This window comes from Cebus imitator, unplaced genomic scaffold, assembly GCF_001604975.1.
Source record: "Cebus imitator isolate Cc_AM_T3 unplaced genomic scaffold, Cebus_imitator-1.0 Scaffold478, whole genome shotgun sequence".
NCBI lineage: Eukaryota > Metazoa > Chordata > Mammalia > Primates > Cebidae > Cebus > Cebus imitator.
Genome location: NW_016107793.1, coordinates 1,092,133 through 1,102,927, shown reverse-complemented (window position 1 = coordinate 1,102,927; position 10,795 = coordinate 1,092,133). Strand labels below are relative to the sequence as shown.

Below are 10,795 nucleotides of genomic sequence, written 5' to 3'. Positions count from 1 at the left end.
AAAAAAAAAAAAACACAAAAATTAGCAGGGTGTGGTAGCAGGCCCCTGTAATCCTAGCTACAGAGGGTGAGGCAGAAGAATCACTTGAACCTGGGAGGCAGAAGTTGTAGTGAGCTGTGATCCTCCCATTGCACTCCAGCCTGGGTGACAGAACAAGACCCTGTCTCAAAATAAATAAGATAAAATAAAATGTTTACAATGGTGAATTTTAACTTATTTAATTTTAAAATTTGTATTTTTTTTTTTGTAGAGACAAGGTCTCCCTGTGTTGCTCAGGCTGGTCTCAAACTTCTGAGTTCAAGTGATCCTCCTGTCTTGATCTCCCAAACTGCTGGAATTATAGGTGTGAGCCACTACAATCAGGCTTAAGTTATTTAAGTTTTACCTCCATTTTTTTTTTTTAATGAGATGGGAGTTTCACCCGTCACCCAGGCTTGAATGCAACAGCACAATCTCAGCTCACTGCAACCTCCATCTTCTGGATTCAAGCAATTCTCCTGCCTCATCTTCCCAAGTAGCTGGGATTACAGGCACCCACCACTATGCCCAGCTAATTGTATTTTCAGTAGAGACAGGGTTTCACCATGTTGCCCAGGCAAGTCTTGAACTCCTGACCTCAGGTGATCCACCTGCCTGGGCCCAGCTGTTTTATCTCAAATTTTAAAAACTGGCTACCTTCCAAGATAAAACTATTTTTTGAATGAAGCATTCATCTCCAGTATAATAAAAGGAAAGAACATTTTATTACTTCATAGTTATACTTACAATGTGATTGTTAATAAATGGCTACAACTCAGAAGTCAGACAAAGATATAAATCCTCATACTAGAAAGAAGTTACATTTTCTAGCCGGGCATGATGGCTCACGCCTGTAATTCCAGCACTTTGGGAAGCTGAGGCAGGCAGATCATGAGGCCAGGAGTTCGAGACCAGCCTGGCCAATGTGGTGAAACCTTGTCTCTACTAAAAATACAAAAATTAGCCAGGCTTGGTGATGGGTGCCTGTAATCCCAGCTACTCAGGAGGCTGAGGTTGCAGTGAGCCAAGACCAAGCCATTGCACTCCAGCCTGCATGACAGAACGAGACTCTGTCTCAAAAAAAAAAAAAAAGTTACATTTTCCTGTGAGGTACAGGATGGGACAGATTTGCAGATGACATCTGCCTTTCTATTGATGTTTTCTGGCCAAATTTATATGCAGACCACAAATACAAGTAATCAAATTCCTACCTCTCATCAGAGCGAGGCCATTATCTCACAAACAAAAAAAATTCCTACCTCTCATTTTAACCTTCCATTTACAAAAAGACAAGAATCCACTAAAAATATATTATGTAGTTAAGTTTTCTTAGTACTTTGCAACAGTAGAGGTAGCCTAACAGTAAATGCTCTGAAAGCAGATGGCCTTAGTTGGAATACCAGCACCATCACTTGGACAAACAATTAAATCTCTCTAAGCTTCAATTTCTTAATGTGTAAACCTGAAATAATGGTTGTGTCTAGTAACTTAGGTAGGGTTCTTTTGAGGATTAAATGAGATAATACTTATTAAGTGCTTAGTACAGACGCTGGCTGCCTGGCATATGTTAACTATGAGAAATAAGGATAGCAGCAAATATCTACCATGTGCCAAGTACTATACTAGGAATTAACTTTCAAAACACCTTACAGATTAAAAACTAAGGTTGAAAGTTTCCTTGTCTAAGGGAAGCACAGGACTCAAGTACGGTCTCAAATGGAAGCCTGTCCAATTTCAACTCCAAAGCCTATATTCTTTCTACAATCCCAAGCTGCCTTTCTATATAAGACATTTCATTCATCTTTATCACTTTTGGCATTATTTGTCAATGGAGAGGGAAGTTAACTAGTTATTTCACATTTACTTTTGAAGGCCAGCAGTTTACTCTAGCAGCTTGAAACCAACCTGGGCAACATAGGGAGACCCTGTCTCTACAAAAAATTTTTTAAAAGTTAGCCGGGTACGACCGAGCATAGTAGCTCGTGCCTGTAATCCCAGCACACTGGGAGGCTGAGGCAGGTGGATCACTTGAGCTCAGGAATTCTAGACCAGCCTGGGCAACATGGCAAAACTCCATCTCCACAAAAAACCAAAACTTAAGACAGGTGAGGTGATGCCTGTGCCAAGGGGCTGAGGTGGGAGGATTGCTTGAGTCCAGAAGGCAGAGAACTGAGATTGCACCACTGCACTCCAGCCTGCATGACAGAGTGAAATCCAGTCACACATACACACACACACACACACAATAAAACTATAATGGGCAAGGCAAAGTAACTCACGCCTGTAATCTCAGCACTTTGGAAGGCCAAGGCAGGCAAATTGCTTCAGCTCAGAAGTTTGAGACCAGCCTGGCAAACAGGACAAAACTCTATCTCCACTAAAAATACAAAAATTAGCCAGGTGTGGTGGCACACACCTGTGATTCTGGCTCCTCAGGAGGCAGAGATGACAGGATCGCTTAAGCCCGGGACACAGAGGTTGCAGTGCACCAAGATCCTGCCACTGAACTGCAGCCTGGGTGACACAATGAGACCCCCATCTCAAAAATAACCCATAATGACTTCCAGCCTGGTCAATGTTAACAAATTCCCAGTAAAAAATGGGAAAGATACGGTGAGATTTTTCAATTAGATTTTTTTTGTTTTTTTTTGAGATGGAGTCTCACTCTCTCGCCCAGGCTGGCGTGCAGTGGCGTGATCTCAGCTCACTGCAACCTCTGCCTCCTGGGTTCAAGCAATTCTCTACCTCAGCCTCCCAAGTAGCTGGGACTACAGGTGTGAGCCACCACACCCGGCTAATTTTTTGTACTTTTGGTAGAGATAAGGTTTCCCCATGTTTGCCAGGCTAGTCTCAAACTCCGGACCTCAGATGATCTGCGCACCTCAGCCTCCCAAGGTGCTCAAATTACAGGCGTGATACACCGCGTCTGGCCTCAATTAGATTTAATCTGTGATTTTTCCCACTACGTAGCAGCCAAAGGAAAGAAACAGAAACAAGGGCTTGGAACCTTGGGTCACACCTGTGATCTCAGCACTTTGGGAGGCTGAGACAGGTAGATCTGTTGAGGCCAGGAATTCAAGACTAGCCTGGCCAACATAATAAAACCCCGTCTCTACTAAAAATACAACTATTAGCCAGGAGTGGTGGTGCGCACCTGCAGTCCCAGCTACTCAGGAGGCTAAGTAAGGAGAATCACTTGAACCTGGGAGGCAGAGGTTGCAAGTGCACCTTGCAAGATCGTGCCATGGCACTCCAGGCTGGACTCTATCGCAAAAAGAAAAGAGAAAATAAAAGAAAAAAGAAAAGGAAAAGGGAAAGAAAAGAAACAAAAAACAGGTTTGTAAATACAAAACCCAATGTTCACAGGAAAAATTCAGGTAGAAAAAAATATAATTTCAATCGTTACACAAAAATAGAGGCCTAGATGGAAGGGCTGCTTGAGCCCAGGAGTTTGAGACCTAGCCTGGGCAAAATAGTGACACCCTGTGGCTTTTTGGAAACAAAATATTAGGCTGGGCGCGGTGGCTCACACCTGTAATCCCAGCACTTTGGGAGGCTGAGGCAGGTGGATCACCTGAAGTCAGGAGTTCGTCACTAGTGTGGCGAACATGGTGAAACCCTGTCTCTGAAAAATAAATTTTTTTTTAATTAAAAAAAAGGAAACAAAATATTAATTTAAAAAAATAGGAGAATATGGGGAAAGGTTTATACTTTGCCTACCCCTCCAATGTCATCCCTTTCTGCCCCACGCTGCCAGCCTCATCATGCCACACTGAATTTTTTCTTTTGGAACAGAGTCTTATTCTGTCACCCAGGCTGGAGGGCAGTGGCACAATCTTGGCTCACTGCAACCTCCGCCTCCTGGGTTCAAGCAATTCTCTTGCCACAGCCTTCCAAGTAGCTGAAACTACAGACATGCACCATCATGCCTGGCTAATTTTTTTGTTTTAGGAGAGATGGGCTTTCACCATATTGGCCATGCTGGTCTCAAACTCCTGACCTCATGATCCACCCACCTCAGCCTCCCAAAGTGCTGGGATTTGGAGGTGTGAGCCACTACTCCTGGCCAGTTCTGAATGTTTTTTTTTTGTTTTTTTTTTTTTGAGACAGCATCTCAACTCTGTCACCCAGGCTAGAGTGCAGTGGCATAATCACAGCTCACTGAAGCATTGAACTCCTGAGCTCAAGTGATCTTCCCACCTCAACCTCCCAAGTAGCTGGGACCACAGGCACATGCAACTCCACCCCGCTAGGTTTTTTTTTTTTTTCTTTTTTGGTAGAGGCCGGACCTCCCTATGTTCCCTATGCTTGACTCAAACTACTGGGCTCAAGCAATCTTCCCACCTCAGTCTCCTAAAATGCTGAAATTACAGGCATCAGCCACCATTTCTGGCCCATACTCAACTTTCTATTCTCCCAAAACAGCAGCTATTTCAGTCTTTACAATCCTGCATCATGCTCCTCTCAACCAAGCATATATTGCCCTGCCTCAGGTACAATGATATTCCTATCTTACCAGTGCCTGGGACATAGTGGGTAACTCAAAAAAACAACTGAATGACAAATAGATAAATGAATGGACTGTCCCAGTTAACGGTAGCAATTTTCAAAATGCTAAATTACAAAAAAAGTCCCTGATAAAATCTCTTTTAATTAAGAACTAAAGAAGTAACTGCGGGCCAGGCATGGTGGCTCATCCCTGTAATCGCAGCATTTTGGGAGGCTGAGGAAGGCAGGTCACCTGAGATCAGGAGTTCAAGACCAGCCTGGCCAACATGGTGAAATCCCATCTCTACTAAAAATACAAAAAATCAGCTAGGAGTGGTTGCACGTGCCTGTAATCCCAGCTATTCAGGAGGCTGAGGCAGGAGAATCACTTGAATTGAGAAGTGGAGGTTTCAGTGAGCCTAAAGCGTGGATTCCAGCTTAAGCAACAAAGTGTGACTCTGTCTCAAAAACAAAAATAAAAATAAAAAAAATTTTTTAAATCACATAAAAAATGAAATAAAGCTCATTCAAGGGTAATCTTGAAGATAGTATTACCCTGATATCAATAACAGACAAAGGCATCACAAAAAAACTGTAGACTTACCCGGGCACGGTGGCTCACGCCAGCACTTGGGAAGATGGAGGCGGGCACATCACCTGAGGTCAGGAGTTCAAAATAAGCCTGGCCAACATGGTGAAACTCCGTCTCTACAACTCTACAAAAATACAAAAAAAAATTCAGGCATAGTGGTAGATGCCTATGCTCCCAGGTACTCAGGATGCTGAGGCAGGAGAATCATGTGAGCCAGGGTGGCAGAGGTTGCAATAAGCTAAGATTACACCACTGCATTCCAGCCTGGGCCACAGAGCAAGACTATCTCAAAAAAAAAAAAAAAAAAAAATTCGGACTTAGGCCAAACAGTAGCTCACACATGTAATCTCAGCACTTTGGAAGGCTGAGGTGGACAGATCACCTGAGATCAGGAGTTTGAGACCAGCCTGGTCAACACGGCAAAATTCCGTCACTACTAAAAATACAAAAATTAGCCAGGTGTGGTGGCACACACCTGTAATCCTAGCTACCTGAGAGGCTGAGGCACCAGAATCACTTGAACTGGGGAGACAGAGGTTGCAGTGAGCCGAGATCCTGCCACCACACTCTCCATCCTAGGTAATAGAGGGAGACTCTGTCTCAAAAAGACAAAACAAAACAAAAAACAAAAACAAACAGTAAAGAAAAAGGGAAAAAAGAAAACTGTGGACTTAATTAATCCTTCATGAATTAAGACAAAAAATCCTCAAGAAAATACTGGCAAGCCAAAGCTAAGCGAGGTGGCTCATATCTGTAATCCCAGCACTTTGGGAGGCCAAGGCAAATGGATCACCAGAGATCAGGAGTTCGAGACCAGCCTGACTAACATGGCGAAACCTTGCCTCTACAAAAAAATTTAAAAATTAGCCAGGCATGGTGGCGAGCACCCGTAATCCCAGCTACTTGGGAGGCTGAGGCAGGAGAATTGCTTGAACCCGGGAGGCAAAGTTTGCAGTAAGCCAAGAGAGCACCACTGCACTCCTGCTTGTGTGACAGGGTGAGACTCCATCTCAAAAAATATATGAACATTATGCACTAAAAACTATAAAAAACTTTACAAAGATACTAAAGACCTAAAGATTGGTGTACAAATAATTCTGGTTTTTGCCATTACTTTCTTATTTATTTATTTATTTATTTATTTAGATTAAACCTCACTCCATCATCTAGCCTGGAGTATAGTGGTGTAATCTTGACTCACTGCAGCCCTGGCTTCCTGGGCTCAATGATCCTATAATCTTAGTCTCCCTAGTAGCTAGGATTACAGGCTAAAATTAAAATGACATTAACAAATGTTGATGAGAATATTAAGAAATTAGAACCCACAGCTGGGTGTAGTGGCTTATGCCTGTAATTCCAGCACTTTGGGAGGCTGAGGCGGGTGGATAACTTGAGGTTAGGAGTTCAAGACCAGCCTGGCTAACACGGTGAAACTCCACCACTACTAAAAATACAAAAATTAGCTGAGCGTGGTGGCGGGCATCTGTAGTCCAGGCTACTCGAGAGGCTAAGGCAGGAGAATTGCTTGAACCTGAGAGGCAGAGGTTAGAGTAAGCCAAGATCGTGCCACTGCACTCCAGCCTGGGCTACAGACAGAGACTCTCCGTTCTCAACAGAAAAAAAAAAAAAAAAAAGAAAGAAGGAAAGAAAGAAATTAGAACCTACATAGGCTGCAGTAGGACTGTAAAATGGTACAGCCACTATGTAAAACAGTCTAGCAGTTCCTCAAAATGCTAAACATAGAATGACCATGTGACCCAGCAATACCACTTCTAAGTATTTTCCCAAGAGAACTGAAAACATATATTTACACTAAAACTTTAATACAAATGTTCACAATAGCATTGCCCCTAATAGCCACAAAGTGGAACAAACAAAATGTCCGTCAACTGGAAGAGATAAACAGAAAATAGTTATCAATATAATGCAACATTCAGCAGTACAATGGAATGAAGTATGCATACATACTACAACATGAATGATCCTGAAAACATTACGCTAAGTTAAAGAAGTCAGACACGAAAGGCCACAAATTACACAATTGTATTTGTATGAAATGCCTAGAATAGGGAAATCCATAGAGACATAAACTAGATTAGTGATTGTGATGGGCTAGAGAAGACTGAATGGGAAATGACTGCTGGAAATGGGTTTACTTCTGGGGTGACAAAATGCTATGGAATTAGACAGTGTTAACAGTTGTTCAAATCTGTACCCTTTAAGAGGGTGAATTTTATTTTACTTTTTTGAGATGCAGTTTCACCCTATAGCCCATGACTGGAGTCCAGACTCAGCATCCCGAGTAGGTGGGATTAAAGGTGTGTGCCACCACGCCCAGCTAATTTTTTTTGTTTTTTTAGATGAAGTCTCACTCTGTTCAAGCAATTCTCCTGCCTCAAGCAGCTAGAATTATAGGCGTGCACCACCACACCCAGCTAATTTTGGTATTTTTAGTAGAGATGAGGTTTCACCATGTTGGCCAGGCTGGTCTCGAATTCCTGACCTCGTGATCCACCCTCCATGGCTTCCCAAAATGCTGGAATTACAGGCGTGAGCCACCCAGCACAGACTAATTTTTCTATTTTTAGTTGAGATGGGTTTTTGCCATGTTGGCCAGGCTGGTCTCAAACTCCTGACCTCAAATGATCCGCCTGCTTCTACCTCCTAAAGTGCTGCGATTACAGGTGTGAGCCACGGTGCACGGCCTGCATGGGGATTCTTAATGAAGAGAATTATTGCATTTGAGGGAGAAAAGGAATAATATTTATTAATTTCTAAATATCTTGGAATATACAATACCCTGGGTAATCTAGGGCATTTAGGGACCACTATTTATTCCTCTGTGCTCCTCCCCCCTATTTTTTAGATTTTTTTTTTTTTGAGACAGAGTCTTGCTCTGTCGCCCATACTGGAGTGCAGTGGCGCGATCTCAGCTCACTGCACTGTCCACCTCCCAAGTTCAAGAGATTCTCCTGCCTCAGCCTCCGGGGTAGCTAGGACTACAGGTGTACCGCCACACTCAGCTAATTTTTATATTTTTTGTAGATACAGGGTTTCACCATGTTGGCCAGGATGGTCTCAATCTCTTGACCTCATGATCCACCCGCCTCAGCCTCCCTAAGTGCTAGGATTACAGGCATGAGCCACCGTGACCAGCCTTTTTTAGATTCTTAAGAAATTTTTCGTTAAAGCATGAATTTTTAAAAAAAATCAAACTGGGCTGGGAGCAGAGGCCCCCAGGACTTTGGGTGGCCGAGGCAAATGGATTGCCTGAGCCCAGGAGTTTGAGACCTGCCTGGGCAATAATAACAAGACTGCCTCTTTATTTAAAAACAATCAAGCTAATATCTTACTTAGTATTATTTTACATAAGAATTTTTATAGTATGGCAAGTTTGAATGTATATTTGTTATACAGTTACCAATTTAAAAGCGGCCAGGCCCAGTGGCTCATGCCTGTAATCCCAGCATTTTGGGAGGGTGAGTAGGGCAGATCACAAGGTCGGGAGATCTAAACCATCCTGGCCAACATGGTGAAACCCCATCTCTACCAAAATACAAAAAACTAGCCGAGTGTGGTGGCGCATTCCTGTAGTTCCAGCTACTTGGGAGGCTGAGGCAGGGGAATCACTTGAACCCAGGAGGCAGAGGTTACAGTGGGCCGAGATTGCGCCATGGTACGCCAGCCTGGCGACAGAGCAAGACTCCATCACCAAAAAAAGAAAAAAGTTAAAAGCATACTGGCTGGGCACAGTGGCTCACCGCTGTAATTCTAGAACTTTGGGAGTCTGAGGTGGGCAGATCACCTGAGGTCAGGAGTTCGAGACCAGCCTGGCCAACATGATGAAACCCCATCTCTACTAAAAACAAATTTAGCCAGGCATGTTTGCACATGCCTGTAGTCCCAACTACTAGGGAGGGTAAGACAGGAGAATCACTTGAACCGGGGGCAGAGGTTGCGGTGAGCCGAGATTGTACCAATGCACTCCACTTTGGACGACAGTGCAAGACTCTGACTCAAAAGAAAAATAAAAAATTGCCGGGCGCGGTGGCTCAAGCCTGTAATCCCAGCACTTTGGGAGGCCGAGGCGGGTGGATCACGAGGTCAAGAGATCGAGACCATCCTGGTCAACATGGTGAAACCCCGTCTCTACTAAAAATACAAAAAATTAGCTGGGCATGGTGGCACGTGCCTGTAATCCCAGCTACTCAGGAGGCTGAGGCAGGAGAATTGCCTGAACCCAGGAGGCGGAGGTTGCGGTGAGCCGAGATCGCGCCATTGCACTCCAGCCTGGGTAACAAGAGCGAAACTCCGTCTCAAAAAAAAAAAGAAAAAAGAAAAAGAAAAAATTGCCGAGCTGTAATCCCAGTACTTTGGGAGGCTAAGGCAAGTGGATCACCTGAGGTCAAGACCAGCCTGGCCAACATGGTAAAACCCTGTCTCTACCAAAAATACAAAAATTAGCTGGGCATGGTAGCAGGCACATATATTCCCAGCTACTCAGGAGGCTGAGGCAGGAGAATCGCTAGAACCCGGGACGCAGAAGTTGCAGTGAGATCATGCCACTGAACTCCAGCCTGGGCGATAGGTCTGTCTCAAAAAAAAGGAAAGCTATGCTCTAAAATGGAAAGATTTCAAGACACACTATTATGTGAAAAAGGAAGACCAAGTGTGCATAATTTACTACCTTTCCCTTAAAAAAGGTAGTCTGTAGGGGAGCACAAGAATTAGAGGTGTTACCTGAGCAAACATGGCACACAGGTCACTGGACTGGTTAATTTTTCATGTATTTTTAAATCACATATCTATTCAAAAATTCAATTTGAAAAACTATAGCCTAAAAGCAAAAATTGATTAATGAATGCCTATTTCAGAGAATCCTTTTCCTTTAATTAAAACTATTAATTTCTTATTTGGTTGGATGTGGTAACCAGATTCCTATATGGCCCCCAATTATCCCAGCCTCATGGTATTCATGCCCTTGAGTATTTATTCCCTTCTGCATCTGCTTGGTCTGTGTGGGCAATACTTCATAAAAAGTTACTCTATCTTCTTGCTTGGTCTGTCCCTCTCTCTAGGATCACTCACTCTGGGAGAAGCCAGCTACCATACTATGAGCAGGCCTATGGAGAAGTCTAAGTGGGAAAGAACATGCCTAATACAAAGAGCTAGCAGCTATAGGAGTGAGCCATCTTGGACAGCGATCCTATAGCCTTCAGAGATTGCAGCCCTGGCAGACATCTTGACTATAATTTCATTAGAGAGACTGAGCTAGCACCATTCAGCTAAGCCATTCCATGGTTCCTTAGAAAATGTGAGATAAAAGGCCAGGCATGGTGGCTCACGCCTGTAATCCAAGCGCTTTGGAGGCCAAGGCACGCAGATCACCTGAGGTCGGGAGTTCAAGACCAGCCTGACCAACATGATGAAACCCTGTCTTTAAAAAGAAAAAAAAAATGTGAGATAATGTTTATTCCTTTAAGCTGTTACACTTAGGGGTCTGTTAGACAGAAGATATAACCAATATAGCAAAAACATTCCATACACAGCTCTAAGAACTTATGTTCTCAAAAAAACTGTATTAGAGCCGGGCGCGGTGGCTCACGCCTGTAATCCCAGCACTTTGGGAGGCCGAGGCGGGTGGATCACGAGGTCAAGAGATCGAGACCATCCTGGTCAACATGGTGAAACCCCATC

The 10,795-nt window shown here is 43.7% G+C and overlaps 1 protein-coding gene across 1 annotated transcript in view; it reads right to left on the bottom strand.

Moving 5' to 3' along the window:
- The window catches only part of LOC108292152 (histone-lysine N-methyltransferase, H3 lysine-36 specific-like), a 42,442-nt gene that overhangs the window by 10,537 nt on the left and 21,110 nt on the right, over positions 1 to 10,795 (bottom strand). The window lies entirely within an intron of this gene.